The sequence below is a fragment of the Pseudonaja textilis genome, chromosome 2 (assembly GCF_049901715.1).
Source record: "Pseudonaja textilis isolate UNSWEBS1 chromosome 2, rPseTex1.2, whole genome shotgun sequence".
In the NCBI taxonomy this organism is placed as follows: Eukaryota; Metazoa; Chordata; class Lepidosauria; order Squamata; family Elapidae; genus Pseudonaja; species Pseudonaja textilis.
In genome coordinates, this window is record NC_141991.1 from 29,246,069 (window position 1) to 29,261,747 (window position 15,679).

At 41.8% G+C, this 15,679-nt stretch overlaps 1 protein-coding gene across 22 annotated transcripts in view; it reads right to left on the minus strand.

The window, feature by feature from the left end:
* The window catches only part of MAGI1 (membrane associated guanylate kinase, WW and PDZ domain containing 1), a 512,987-nt gene that overhangs the window by 246,316 nt on the left and 250,992 nt on the right, over positions 1-15,679 (minus strand). Inside the window, exon 1 of one of the 22 annotated variants that reach the window (XM_087923625.1) lies at positions 5,229-5,245. The exons of 20 other annotated variants lie outside the window; for them this stretch is intronic. The gene's annotated coding sequence lies outside the window, so the exon portion shown is untranslated. Of the gene's footprint in view, positions 1-4,274; positions 4,530-5,228; positions 5,246-15,679 lie in introns of those variants that run through there. One more of the 22 variants, XM_087923624.1, reaches the window with a different exon arrangement.

Genomic DNA, 15,679 nt, shown 5'->3' on the forward strand with positions numbered 1-15,679 from the left:
TATCAAAAAGAAAAAGTCTTCCTAAAAAAATATCACCATAGAGTAATTCAGCTCTTCTTGTACAACATCTAAAACAAGAAGCGTAAAGTAACTAATGTTACCCCAAACTGAAATATTCTCACATATTTGATACACAACTCCATAATATGTAAGCTCTGTCCCATCTTTTCTAACACTGCTGATCCATAAAGGAGTGTTACATTTTCTAAATCATCATTACTTTTTGGGATGTTATTTTGCAAAGCCCCTTTCATGATGAAGACTAATCTAAAAATGTAAAGATGAATTACTTTAGCAAAGAAAGCTATTGTAGATATGGAAAGAAATACAGAATGGTTCAATCAAAATAAAGAAGGTACTGGAGCAATTCCCATATATGAATTATACTTTTAATGTTTTTTAAGAAGTTAAAAATGAGCATGAAGATTTACATATCAAACATTCTGAAAAATAACATTCTGAAAAAACCCCAATGGTTTGAAAATTCCAAATTTAGTCACTCATCCATAGGGTTGAGGATGCCTGCCATTCATATCTAGTTGATGGCCACTGTCAAAATCAGTGCTACATTGCACAAGGATTGGTTTGATTATTTATGTTATAAATCTTGCAGGAAATATTTCTCTAGCAAGTTCAAACAAAGAGAAATACCACCTGATGAAAGAGGGAAAACAAGCTTATCTGTTTCAAATGCAAGAAAATAGTTAAAACTTGATCAATATGATACTGCATGGAATTGAAAAGCTGTTCTCAAGGAAAGCCCTAGAAGAATTACCAATTAGCTAGAAGACTTCCAAGAAGCCTTCTCTATCCTTCTCTATCTTGCCCAAGAAAAGTTATAGAATTGTTTCCTCCGAGATGCAAAATAGAGGGAATCAATAACTGAATGGAAGTCTTGTCCTTACTGAAAGGAGAGGGATCAGCTCAGAAGGTATCTTGCTTGAAGTACAAGATACAACAAAAGTGAAGTATCCCTCTTATCTCTGGACACTAACAGTGATGGGAACTTGACTGTGATACCTTTATTACAATTGACTTGGGAAAACAAAATTCCTCTACTTTATAAAAATTCTCAAAATGACAAAAAGTTGATGCCACAAAATCTGGCTTGACATGACTAGAAAAAACTGAATTGAGGACCATTGAAGCAATAATATCTTAGACTAACTGTATGCCTGATCTTCTACCGTTCTCTGCCACTACTACCTCTCCACTCCACAGAATGGAGGCCATCCAATTGAAAGTTGGCATTTAGTCCCCAACTTAAATAACATATTAAGTTCAAAATCTCAAACAAACCAAGGAAATGTCAAAGGCATAATTATCAGATTCACAGAAATCAGTATTAGTTGTACTATAGAATGACAGGAGATCTAATGGCTTAATAGCAATGGAAAAAAAATCTACTGTCAAATAAATTTCCTGATGTGGTTGTAACTAGCTAATACTACTCTACCCTACTGTATCTTTGGCTCTTCCACTGAGTACTAGTCCAACTGAATGAGATGGCGAAAAGGTTGGTACCAAGAAGATCAATGAATCTCTGAGGAAAAAAACACTAATCAACCTCTGGGGAAGAAAAGCAACAAAATCAAGAAGAGAAAACTTTTAGAAACAGAGTGGGCATTAGGCATAATCTTGATGATTTTATGACTACTGGAAGGAGGAAGTTAAAATTAAGTACCCCAGAAAATTAGAAAATCGTCTGAAGGAATATCAGTTCCATGTCACTCTATGCTTGAACAGAAGTTTGTGAGGATTAGGCAGTTCAAATTGGAGAGTCCATTAACATTGTGGAGGGAAACTCAAGGCAGCTGGACCTGGAATTGGAAAGAATAACATCGGCTTTGTCCCTTTTTTTCCATTTATTTCTGTTTGGAATTGAATGTGGTAGATTCTTTAGAAGACTTTGACCTTTAATGAGTATTTTCCTCAGTGCTGATAATCACACAGCAGAGACATGAGAATCTGGAGAGCAGTGAAAAATAGGATCAATAAGATCTCTTCTTTGAAGAGACAAAGAAGCTATCTCTCAATTTTGGTAACATTGTAAGAGGCTTGAAGGAAAACGGAGGGAGGGGACTACAATGTCTTTGTAGTCTGCCACCCTTAAAAATTGCTCCCACAGAGAAAGAATGATGATGATAAGCTGTTTAGTGCTTACAAGCGTCTATACTGTGACCTAGGCAAAATACACGCAATTTGTGCCCATTGAAGAGACAGAGTTTGGCCATGTAGCATTGTTGGTTAAGCACCAAGTGGTCATAAGGCTGAAGGCTAGATTCCTGCAAAGAAGAACATGATCCAACAAATAATTGTAAAGAGTTTTCAAGGAAAGGTGAAGAAAGAGTGAGTAAAATAAGAAAAAAAACAAGAAGGGAAAAACGCAAATTATAAAGAAATATGATCAGAGTTAGGGATAAGCTATACTAATGCTGTGGCAATAAAGAATGAAGAAAAGGAGTTTGGTGGGAGCTAATGCATAGCAACAGAGTTCCCACCAACAGTTCTATAAGCTTTGGAAAATTATGAACAAGGTTTGCAGAGGCATATAACCTGGGTTATATAAACCAGAGAGATCATGATGTAGAGGCTGAAGTACATAATAATAGAACAGAATATTTGTAGTTCAGAGTTGAACGGTGAGGTTTTTGGTACTCTCTGAGCTTTGTTGTTTTCATCAGTGCATTGATGATGTTACCTAATTTAATAATGAACTGTCTGAAGAAAACAATCAAATCATGACCTCATGGAGCTTAAAGTTTTAAATTAAATGCCTACACATTTTATCATAAAAATGTTTTCAAAACATTTATTTAGCGTAAGAAAGTTTTTCTTAATTCAAGTTAACATGCCAATGCAAATAGTATGAAATATCGTGTATATATCCACCCATAACTGGGGGTGGGGGGATGGGGAGGATATCATATATGATAAGCCACTGTAGGCTTTTCTTTGATGCTTCCATTTTATGGCCCGTTTCCTGCCATTCCTACTTTAAAAGCAAATCATTTAAATAGTAGATAGTTAATCTTGAGATACTCCTGCCATCGATGTCAATATTAAAGACACATTACACTTGTAAATATTGCCTGCTGGCTCAGAATAGTATTTAAGTAGCTTAGCAGACTGATAAATAAATAGCGTGAAGCTTGGTAAAATGAAGGGAAATTGAATTAATAGGACTGGATTGAGGAGAATCTCAAATGGCTTGCCTGTCAACAAAATCAATGTCCTTCACAAATAAATCCCACATGGGCAGGTGGACTTGATATGGAATTCAAATCACTGTTACAAAAGGTATTGCTGTTCATCAAATTGGTCTACTGTAAACATCAATGAAGTTAAGATTAGCGATGGTCTTCTAGTTAAAACATCTACAAAGAATGGGTAGCATCATGCAACTTCACACTGGTTATGAGTGGGAAATGATATCCTACATGGATCCTACTGGTGAACCTGTATGTGGCTGAACAGTATCTGAACTGAACATTGGACATGAAGGAGCTTAAATTTGGTCCAGCAAGACTCTTTTTGTATTCTTTGAAATACTGTATATACATATTCCCAGGGGGAAAAACAGAATGCAAAGGGATATTCTAACTTTTTAATTCATAATTACATATTCACTAATTTCACATCACACTTAAAAACATACCAGGTATAACATTAAGTCAAACTAAGTCAAACATTAATTCCTCAAAGAAACCAAAGTATCCGGTTAGCTATACCAGCTCTCCGCAGTACACACTTGATGTTACAGATGTTCTGGTTTACAGCCGCCACCATCCCACCCTCTTCTATAGGTTGAAGGAGACTGCAGTCCAATGTGCCTACAGAGCATCCGCCTGGAGGGACTAAATTACAGGCATCCTTAGCCCAGGGATCAAATGAAAAGTAGGTCCCTGCAACAAGTACATCACATTTAATGTGATGATTTTACAAAGGAGGCACAAGGCTTATGGCCATTCCTTCCCTCCATGTCAACAGGGGGATGCAATTTGACACACAAGACATCTCACCCTGGCAAAGTAGATCTTTGTGAAATGGAAATAGGATACCTTAACAAAAGCAAGGTTAGAGAGATAGCATTTTTTTTACGACGACTGGTTAACGTCGCTCTAATGACTGGGGGGAAATGTAGCAGAATCACAACCCGGCTATCGAAAGAACGACCCCCCCGCAATAGGAAATCAAATTTAACCTTTTATTTAACGCCACTGTAAACCTTCCATATTTCAGGACACACACACACACACACACAAATACCTCACCGGCAATCCCAACAACGGGTTAACGGAAAAACGCTCGCCAAAGAGCCAGACTAACGCTTCAGCCAATGCAAGCGCCTGACCTCCCTCCGAGGAGCATCTGCCGTCCAAAGGCTCAGGAGCCAACCCGCTTTCCCTCCGCGAGGCGAATCCCCTTCGTTCTGCCGTGTCCCTAGGGGCCGTTTGGAGGAGGAAGGCTCGCTTCCGCCGTCCCCTTCCTGAGGGGAAATTCTCCGGCTCCGACTTCGGCGGGCCAGCCTCGGGCGCCCCCCACAAAAGTGGGCCGTTCCGGGGCGCAGCGCGCAGCTGTCGGTTTCAGGGAGCCCCGCGCTCCTTTCCGTGCGGGCGCCGCTTACTCACATGCTTCGCCTCCCCCTCCCCACCCCCATTCCTAGGCTCCGGGGATGAACTGGAAATGGGGTTGACAGTTCCGCCTTCTTCCCTCCCCACCCCCAATTCAAACACGCAGGAATGCCTGAGGAGCCGCTAAGCTCCCCACCCCCCCCACCCTTTCTGTTTTTTAAAATTCAGAGTGAATTGCTTCGGGCACAAAGATTCTCTTTTGCAAAGCCAGTACGTCGCCTCATCCTTTGGCCAGCCACCCTTCTGGCGGTCAGAGCGACCCTCCAAGGCGGGGGTGGGGGGAGAGAATACTTAGAGCAACACCTGCCGTCCCCCCATGAATATGCAAGGGGAGACCTTGAGAGATTCCCCCACCGCCTTTTCTTCCTCTTCCTCTTCCGCCCCCACCCCCAGCCCAAGCACTAAGACCGCCTTTTTTTCTCCCCTCAGCCAGCCATCAGCTGCTTGGCTGCCCTTCTTTCCACTCTTAGACAAGTTGCTTCCCCCTCCTCCCTCGGAAAGGGAGGGAGAGCGCCACCCCACCCCCCACCCCACCCCCCGGGAACGACCCCCTTTCGTCCTCGCTTCATTAAAGCGGAGCGGCCCCTTTCCAACCTGCAATGCGGAGGCAAGACAAAAACCCCGCGCCACACGCTTCACCCTCGCCGCGCTCTCAAAAGCACCCATTGTGCGCCCGGCATCTGGTCCCGGCTCCCGGCTTATTCGCCTCCACTGACCCCGCTCTTTCACGGCGCGCCCGGGGCCAGGCACGGGCCTCCCGCAAAGTTCGCTTCTAGGGACCCCCCGAAAAGCCTCCCCAGCGGCCATCTGGCCTCCCGGACTGGCCAAGGGGCGAAGGCAGCCGGCGTGGACCCCCGCCCCTCCCGAAGCTGCGCGGGTCGGGAGGGAAAAGCGACACCGAGTCTTCTCCAGATGAAATACATACACCCCCCTCCCCCCACACACACATACACTTCGCCCACTTGCCTGCTCCCTCCAAACGCTGCCCGGTCCGGATTAATCCTCGTTTTGTGTCGCCTTCGCCTCTAGAAAGTCGGGGCACTGAACGATCCCCGCCGCTGCGGTTAAAAGAGAGAGAGAGAGCGAGAGCGGGTGGGGGGTGTTCCCCCCTCCAGAAAAGAGAGCGCCAGAGGAAAGGCTGGCAAGGCTGAGGAGTGGAAGATTGGGGGGCGGGGGGTGGTCGGGGCTTACCGCATCAGAGAAGTTGCCACATGACACACATACAAAAAAAGGGGGGAGACGCAGAGGGGGAAAGTGATGGTGAGGCTGCAGCCGGCAGCACCGAAAGGGAAGAAGAGGCAGGAGCCAGGCTTTTTTATGTTATTGGGGACATTTCTAACACATGACAACAACTTCCATCTGGCTGGAAAGCTAGGAGTGTGAACTAAGGCAGCCTTGCAACACAATTCCTCCAGGGACTGGAGATGTAGGCCAACAGGACCCCAACACCCCAGGGACTTGTTGCCAAGTGAAATCCCAACAGATGGGTTTGGGAATCCCTTTCCTTCCACGAAAACCTTTTCTCTGCAGCTTACTACAAAGCAAATTCCCAGAGAAGAGCCAAAATGGTACTGCAAGGCAACAGAACCAAAGGCTGAATTATCTATGGATGCACAATGTGTGCCTGTGCAAATGGAGTAGTTTGTTTTTAATGGTCCCTGCCTTTCCCCCAGAAGCCCCAGATTAATTTTAGAACAAAACCTGGAAATCACACTGCTTGAATCTTGCCTTCATCCAGGTCAGCTTCTCCCTCCAACCTAAATACTGCATCTGAATCTCTCTTCGAAAATGCCACTTGACTTAGCCTCTACTATTAATTCAATCAGATAATATCTAATTCCTTTCATATTGGTTGTAAAATTAGTTGTTCTTTCCTACTGAACATTGTCATAATGTCTCTCCTCAAAGGAGGCAGGGGTACTTGGGACCCTATTTTTAAAAAAGTGTGACAAAATTTCATATTAAAAATGTATTGACCAACACTTTAAATACAGCTGAAACCTTTATAGAGATTCTTGGTCATCCAGATCATGGCTGTCCCAAAAGTGTTTTTTTAAGAGCCAACTGGGCTTTCTTGTTTTTCTTTGAAGTCGTTTCGCTTCCCATTTAAAAAGCTGGATGAGCTGAAGAACTGAAGAAGCTTCTTAGATGAGAAGCAAATCGTCTTCAAAGAAAAACAAGAAAGTCCAATTGCCTCTGGAAAAAGCACCTTTGGGACTACAGCTGAAACATTTCCTGTCCTGCATATCATCACATTGCCTGTTATACCTCTAGGCCCAATGTCTTGGAGTTAGCAGACAGGACCTCACAAACCAGATTGCTACTTGCTACATTGCTTTCTGTGTTCTCTTCTACTATCAAATCACACCACTTTGACTAATGCTAATATGTAAGTGTCCTAATTACAACCAAGACCTGTGGCCAATTATGGGAATGTGAGTCTGGATGTGGGCCTGGAAATAAGGAGAAACTTTCTGACAGCAAGAACAATCAACCAATGGAACAGCTTGCCCTCGGAAGTTGTGGGAGCGCCATCACTTGAGACTTTCAAGAAGAGATTGGACTACTATATATATATATATATATAGACACACACACACATCTATATGGTAACATTGCCAATTATGGCTTATTCAACAGAATATGATCATTGTCCCTTCCAACTCTGATTATCTGTTATCTGAATTCTCTGAATAAAATGGGTTAAATCCTTGCTGATCAATTTACTCTTATTAGGTTGTATCATCAACTATCAGACTCCATCTAAAGTACTTTCAGGTGTTTCTATGACTAGACTCCTGGGATGCCCTTTCTGGCTCAGCCTTCAACCTCACTAACTGTTGTCTTATCAGTGCAGCCAATTCCCCGGAAACCCTGGAAAATCAAGGCCCATTTTGCATAAGGCATCCAAGTTGCCCACACAGTGAAATTCTTGATACCGGTCTACAGATTTCATTTGTGTGTCTGGCTCTCCTGCCTTTTGCCTGGAAGGGAGCCATTTCCCTTGCCTTGCTTGAACTGCTTTCACTATCAGCTTGCCAATCCTGGACAGACTGTCTGCCCAGAAGGCCGGATTTCTGCTGTTTGCAAGAGCCAAACTATACATTCCACACCTCCATCTGCTTGTGGGTTATGGATTTCACTGGAGGAATAGATAAGGCAGCTCATGTTTGGGACAGGAACAACAATCTTGGACCTTCAAGGATTTTTTTTTAATTCTATTTGGAGCCAATGGACATTTTTTCTAAAATTATTAGTTGTGCGGGAAGAGCAACTGAGGATATTTTCATAGAATGAACCTCTCATCATACCATGGGAATCTTTCACAGACTTAGAAGTAATTAATCAAAAAAGCAGACAAAGACCTAATTCATATGCTACATTCTGAGTAGTTTATTCAGTATATTAGGTTATTAAACTATGGTACAGCAAAAAGTCAAATGATTCTAATGTTGAGGTGCACCACAAATACATACAAACACAAAAATGAACCTGGGGGAGAGGAGGAAACTCTACCCCTCCTATTGTATTCTGAGTGAATCTAAATAGACATTTTACTATGAGGTGCTCTCTGACCTTGGCTGTTTTCTCACAGTACCCAAATAGGTAACATCATCAATGCTAGAAGGGAGTGAGGATTTTCTTCTAGTCAAGGTAAGTCATTGGAGGAAAAGACTAGCTTTCCTTTTAAGTAAATATGGTATTTATTGCGCCACCAATAATTTGTAGAAGAATGTCTGGTGCTCCAGAAATTCATTCAAGGTCTCCTAGGATGCAGGGAGATCTTACATGCTCTTCTTGAGTCCTGGCCCATCACTTAGCATTCAAATCCAAAAAACAAATCCAGTTGATTTGTTTTCTTGTTTAACAAAGTTTATTTGGCCATCCATCTTAAATACATAAATCTAGATGGCTAGCAACCAGTTTATAAAGCAAAACAAAATTCATAACGAAGTTAAAAGCAATCCAGCACACAGAAAGAAAAGGACAAGGTGCCATATAAGCAATTCATCAACAGATAAACTTACATTAAATATGTTGTGAGTTTTCCTATGTTTTAATCCTTGTAAGTCACCCAGAGTCACCTATATGACTTGGGTGGATATTTATTTATTTTTATCCTGTCTTTACTGCTTTTTTTTAATAAATAACTCACATATGATGTTCCTTCCTCTTCCTCCTCTTTTCCCCATTACAACAATCATATGAAATAGGTTGGGCTGAGACAGAGTGACTGGCTTTCATGCCCTAGGGTGGGACCAAAACTCTCCCACATCTAGGCTAGCATCTTAATTTCTACACCCAGCTGATTATATAAATCATATCCCTCCTTGGTGCTGCAAGATGACCCTGTTTAATGGAGGCGATGTGGAGTATAATCAACCTGACAGATCAGGTAGAATAGCAGAAACCCTTGGAGATAGGTGGTCCCACATATAATCTGGTTCATGTCATGAAGGGCTTTAAAGGTGATAACCAGGACCTTGAACTGTACCCAGAAGCATATTGTAAAGTTCAACTTAATTGGAGAAACTCTGAATGCTCAAACTTGCACACATCGTTGCATTCTTAGACCAGTTTAAGGTTGCAAGTGCTCTTTAAGGGCAGCACCATGAAAACTCCATTGCAGTAATCGAATCAGGAAATAACTAGAGCCTCTCAGTCCAGAAAGTGAGCAGAGCCTCTCAGTCCAGACTAGGCACAACTGATACACAACACAAATCTGTGCATAGACCTTGCTGCCAGGGGAGGACATGAGCTCAGGAAGAACCCCAGATTGTGCACTAACTTTATTTGGAGGAATGCTCCAACTCTACAGAGTGAAAGATGAAAAATCACTCAGGGAACCCAAAAGTCCAAACCACCCAATCTTGGTATGATTTAGCTCTGCAGCCTCTGTTCTCCACCTTAACCAACTTCACATGAATGGCCAAGTGTGGAAATAGACAGATAGTCCTTGACTTCAACCGTTTGTTTAGCAACTGTTCAAAGTTACAATGATCCTGAAAAAAAGTAGCAACAGGTCCACTTAAAATTGCTGAAGCATCCTCATGATAATGTGATCAAAATTTGGGTGCTGGGCAACCAGTATGTGTTTACAACAACTGCAGCATTCCAGGGTCATGTGATCACCATTTGCAACCTTTCCAACAAGCCAATAGATCGGGGTGTCAAACTCATGTCATCATAGCAGCGTCACTTGATATATTGGGACTTTTTCCGTCTTAGCTAAAGCGGGTGTGGGCGTGGCCAGCAAATGACGCATCTGACCCGGGGGCCAGGAGCTTGACAGCCCTGCCATAGATAATGTCACCTAGGAGTTTCATGTAGAAGGGAAATATTCCCAAGTGAGATCATTTTTCCATCCTTTACATTTTAAAAATAGTAATACTCTTCAGTTCAAAAAGGAAAGCCTTAGAATAGCACCTCAAAGACAACAAAGGCTTTGGAATGTATCAGAAGGAATCTGGGATTAAGGATACGTTTCTTGCAATTTTTCTGTGGCTCCTTTGTTTTTGGAGAAATTAATCTTAAATGATGCTGAGCTGTGCATTTGGCATACTGAATGAACATCATAACAACATAGACAGATTTCTACTTATTCAGCAGTAGGAATCAACAATTTAATAAAAATCAGGATTTGGCACTAAATGTAACTCTCTAATAAAATAAATAAATAGCATGTGTGTCCAAGTGTACTGTGCAAGACTTAGACTGGAAGCTGATAGTAATCTTTGTTCGAGAAGGGAAAATCTGGTATCTATATAAATAAGGATCCTCTGGAGCAGTGATGGGATTCAAAAAAAATAACTGGTTCTGTGGGCATAACTTGGTGGGCATGGCAGGGGAAAGATACTGCAAAATCTCCATTCCCAACCCACTCCCGTGGGAAGGTTACTGCAAAATCCCACTCCCTCCCCACCCCTCTATCCTGCTTTCCAGCTCCGTTCTCCTCTGCAGGGTAACAAAAGAAGACCCAGCCAACCAGCTGGGACTTGGGTTGCAGAGAATAGATGAGGGCAGGGCCAGTCAGAGGTGGTATTCCAAGCTACTCAAAATTTCCGCTACCGGTTCTGCAAACTACTCAAAATTTCTGCTACCGGTTCTCCAAACTACTCAAAATTTCCACTACTGGTTCTCCAAACTACTCAAATTTTCCACTACCTGCTTCTCCAGAACTAGTCAGAACCTGCTGAATACCACCTCTGCTTTGGAGATACCCAAGCAAAGCTGAGCAAACTGAAGAAGCTTCCAGCCGTTTAGTTTCAAATTGTGCATTAAGTCAAGATGTATGGTATAAGGTCCACTGTTAGAGAGGTAAATACCATACTGATGGAAACAATGTGCCACAGTTATATACAGTTCAGAAGAACATTCATTCCATGCTGGAAATTGTATATGTAATCTCATCTACTGTCATTTAACTGAAAGTTCTTAAACTGAAGCACTCGTGTTTCAATGCTCATGGCACAATGAAAATGTGATGGCTTTCAGGATGAAGCCAACGTCTGCATCAGTACATATTGGAACCAATTCACTTAGCATGTGGGAGCAACAAATGGAGAATCCAACTGTGAAGTCACATTAACTGAAAACTCAGCAAGATGTGAAAATCAAACACAGATGGTTCAACTTCAGATGAAAGGGTCAGTGTTTTGCATTCTCTTTTCACTTTGCAACCTCTCTGATAATATTTAGCAGTTACTTTACTTTTTTGTTCTGACAGGACTAAAATTTAGCACACAGCCACTGGAGAAGTCCCTCAACACATTTCCATTAATATAGAAATTAATTCCATTAATATATTAGACTATGATATGGAAGATACTTCTGGGTGCCTCCAGTGAGTTCAACCTCATTCAACATTAAACTACAGTTTATCGTTCATCCAACATTAAACTTAGCACCACGGAGATAAAACTTGGCTAGTGCATACTTCCTTCCCTTCTGTAATCTCTATGCAGCTGTGAGGAGAACTTTAGAACATTTCATCTCCAACTAACTGGAGCTAGTCAAGGTAGAATTTGGCTTGTTTTTCTGTTCTGTAGATAAGACTAAAAATAGCCACAGTCCATCCATATGTGAATATAATAGTAATTATTCATTTAATTTTTTTTTAAAAAAAACCAAGATCTTCCAATCTCCTGCTCACAGTTGTAGTTTTAAAAAAAGAAGTTTAATCATAGTTTGTTTTAGTATTGTTTGCAAAGTTGTCTAATATCTACTAGATCCATGATGACGAACCTATGGCATGCGTGCCACAGGTGGCATGCAGAGCCATTTGTGCGGGTACGCAAGCACCAGGAAAATTTACCTCACTGTGCATGCATACGCCTCTCAGCTGATTTTCAGCCTGTTTGAGGCCTTTTTCGGCCTGCCAGAGACTTGAGGGAAGCCTCTGCAGCCTTTGCAGGCCAAAAAGGTCTGTTTCATCACTTCCTGTATTTCCGGAAATACCAGAAGTGAGAAAATGGGCCCATTTTTCAGCCTGCAAAGGCTGCAGAGGCTTCCCTCAAGCCTCTGGCAGGCCAAAAAAAGCCTCAAACGGGCCAAAAATCAGCTGGGAGGCACAGTGCAGGTAAGGGGACAGTGGGGGCGGAGGGAAATCGCATACGCATGCTCAGGGGACATGGGGGAGGGTCCGCGTGCATTGTGTTCTGGGTACTGGCACTCGAGTGCACACGTGCAAGCACACACACAATTTCTGGCACAGGAGCCCAAAAAGATTAGCCACCACTGTATTAGATCATCTTACCATACCAGTTCTCGCTTTCAAGATGCAGTTGCCCTTCAAGGGTCATTGGTTATACATTCTCAGTTAAATAACAATAATTTTCGCCATTTCGCTCTTAAAATCACACATTAAGCTGCAGTCTCTGACACTAAAATGCCTTTTAAAAGCTGCAAAAATGAGAAGCACCTCCTGCCCACTCTTAAACAATCTGCTTTGGCAACTTGCCAGCAACCTTGATTTCATAGCTCAAAGCTGTAATTCTTCCTGGAAGACAAACCTTTGATTATTGATACATCTAAAGTACCACTTTTGAAGCAGAGAGGGTTTCCCCCCACCTTTTTTTTTAAACAGAGTAGACACCAAAGATATTTCATCTATGTTATTTCACAGTACAGGCAGTCCTTGACTTATGATTCAGCGTCTATTCAAAATTACAATGGTGCTGAATGAAGAGACCTACGACTTGTGCCTGAGGTTATGGTTATTGTAGCACCCCTACAATCAGGGGATTACAATCTGGGAACTTGGCAACCTGTTTGCACTTAACAACCAACTGCCAAATGCCCACAAACATGTGATCACCATTTGCTATCTTCCCTGCTGGCTTTCCCAGAAAATCAATGGGGAAGCCAGTGGCAAAGGTTGTAAGACTCTGCAGCCAGCTGAGAGGGCTTTTTAAAAGGTCCATGCTGAAATCCAAGCAGAATTTTCAGGTCTCTCAGAACACATCCCTCCACTCAGGAGTTCAAAATCTTACTTGGATTTTAGCAGAAATACTGAAACCAATTAGAACGGAGAGGCAACACAGTAAGGTAAAGGTATTCTGGATCCTTCACCCCACACAAAGTTTCTGAAAGATATAGCAGTATCGTGTAATCTGCAGCAATGTGTAAAATATTTAAGAATCTTGATCGCAGGAGCAGCCTGAAATCCGATATGTTTGATTCCACTCTGTCACAGGAGCCTAATTCTAAGAACATTTATTTGAAATGTAATCCCACACAGACCAGTGGGACTTTTTAAAAAATATGCTTAGGACTGCAGCCAAAATATCCAACTATGCAAACACAGTTTATCAGCAGGTCCAGTTATGCTGTAGCCCAGAATGGGAGATGTGAACATGAAAATAGATGGAGGTTAAAAAGTGTAGTAATTTTTTTTTCAAAGATGGCACAAAGCTAAAAAAAAGGGGGGGGGATATTTAAAAAATTGAGGATATTAAGACAGAAGTCAACAGTATTTTAGAGTACGTTTGGCATAACGAGGGACTCAGAAGTGCTCTCACAAAATGGCTATCAGAAGTGGGCCTACTTATTCATAAAATGGCTGCAATGATGAGTATGGACATTCAAAAGCCATGCAGCAGACAGGCAACATAGTGTAAGATGTTCATTCCCAATCTTCAATTAACATACCAAGGAAGGTGCCTACCAATCCTTCTATCTTTGTCTTTTTTTTTTGAAGCAGCAAGCACATTTCCATGTCACATGATAACAGTGATCCAATATCTAAGGGGCTCCCACAAAGAAGAAGGGATCAAACTATTCTCCAAGCACCTGAGGACAAGACAAGAGGCAAAGGTTCTAACTAATCAAGGATAAAACCAGCCTAGAAATAAGGAGAAATTTCCTGACAGAACAATTAATCAGTGGAACGCCTTGCCTCCAGAAATAATGGGTGGTTCAACACTGGGGGGTTTTAAGAAGAGATTGGACAATTATTTATCTAAAATGATATAGGATCTCCTGTTTGCATCTAGTTGGACTAGAAAACCCCCAAGGTCCCTTCCAATTCTGTTATTTATTACATAGCTCCTCTTTGTCAGTGAGACCAGCTAAACAAACATGGATGGACCCAACTGGGGCTTGTTTAACACAGCAGAAGTTAAGACTAGAAGACTTCTAAGATCCCTTCCAATTCTAATTATTCTGTTAGTCCAGGAGAAACATTTGAAGATTGGCTTTTGAACCCATGTGAGATCCAAGGGCATTCTTGTAAATAGAAATGAAACTAGAAGTTGGAGCCTGACTTCACACCAGGTCAGCTTCCCATGAATTTATTTATTCTTACAATAAAAATAGAAGGGAAGGCAAAGTGTGTGATGGTGTCACTGGTGGCATCTTCATACCTATTGAAGCTCTGAGTATCACATTGTTTATTCCTCGGCTATTGGAAGAAAGGCAAAAGGAATGTTAGCAATAGAAACATAACTGACAAATACCGTGGGCTGTTTTCAACTATTAAAGCTTCAGTTCAGAGAAGTCCATTTTCCCAGATGGCTATCCAGGTCTACTGAAAGGAGGATTCATAATAAGCCTTAACTCTTTTAATTTTCTCTTAATGGCGTTGCATCATTAGAGTTTGGTAGAAGGAAGAAAAACTCCCATGGCCTTCTTCCACTTGAACTCATTGTTCCTCTGAGGAAGAGACATCCATTTGATTCAAAAAATATTCCAGTGACTGGGCTTTAGACTTTGAATGCCCCAAGAACAATTAAGTACACTAATAAATCTGCTAAAGGCTTCAACTTCTTCCTTGTTGGTTCCTAACTTTCTATCAAATACTTTTTGGAACTATTTAAGCCCCCTAGTGCAGACTCCTTGCCATAAAGAAACAAAACCATTTTCTGAACCTCTTTGCTCTTTAGTCAGGATGGGAGCAAACTGAAGAGTGCTAAGAATTAATAAAGAAACAAGGTCACTAAATCATTAACTCTCTTCCCACAATCTCTATTAAGAAACTTACTGGCAAAAAACCCCATAATAGACATTGAGCTAAGCAACAGAGGGAATTCGCATTTTCTATTAGTCTTTGGCCAATTTTAAGCAGAAGCAACTCTACAGTGTTGGCCAAAACATAATGTAGAAGGAAAAAGAGTCCCTTTTCTCTCCAAACCTGGAAAATTAAATTAATTAATCTTCACCTAGTGTGGAAGATACATTGCAGTACAGGTCAGAATAAGAGTCAAGTACACAAAATCCCCTTGCCTTACTTCAAGAGAATATTTCTCAGAGTGAGATACTGTGCTGGATGCATGTTGTAGGAAGACATAATAACCTTCCTACTCCAGCACATCTCATTTTAGGGATACAGTCAGTAGATTCATTGCATCTTCTGCTCAAAACCTTCCCCACAGGAAGACCTCTCCAGAGAAACACAGTGGTCCCTTTCCTACTGCTACCCATCCAGCATCTTCAATTAAATCTTTCCCAACTGGTCCATGATGGCAGCTTTACAATGCCCAAGATGCAGCAGCAGCAGCAGCCATCATCACTTCCCAATTTGTATCCAAAAGCAGTGACCAATGCTG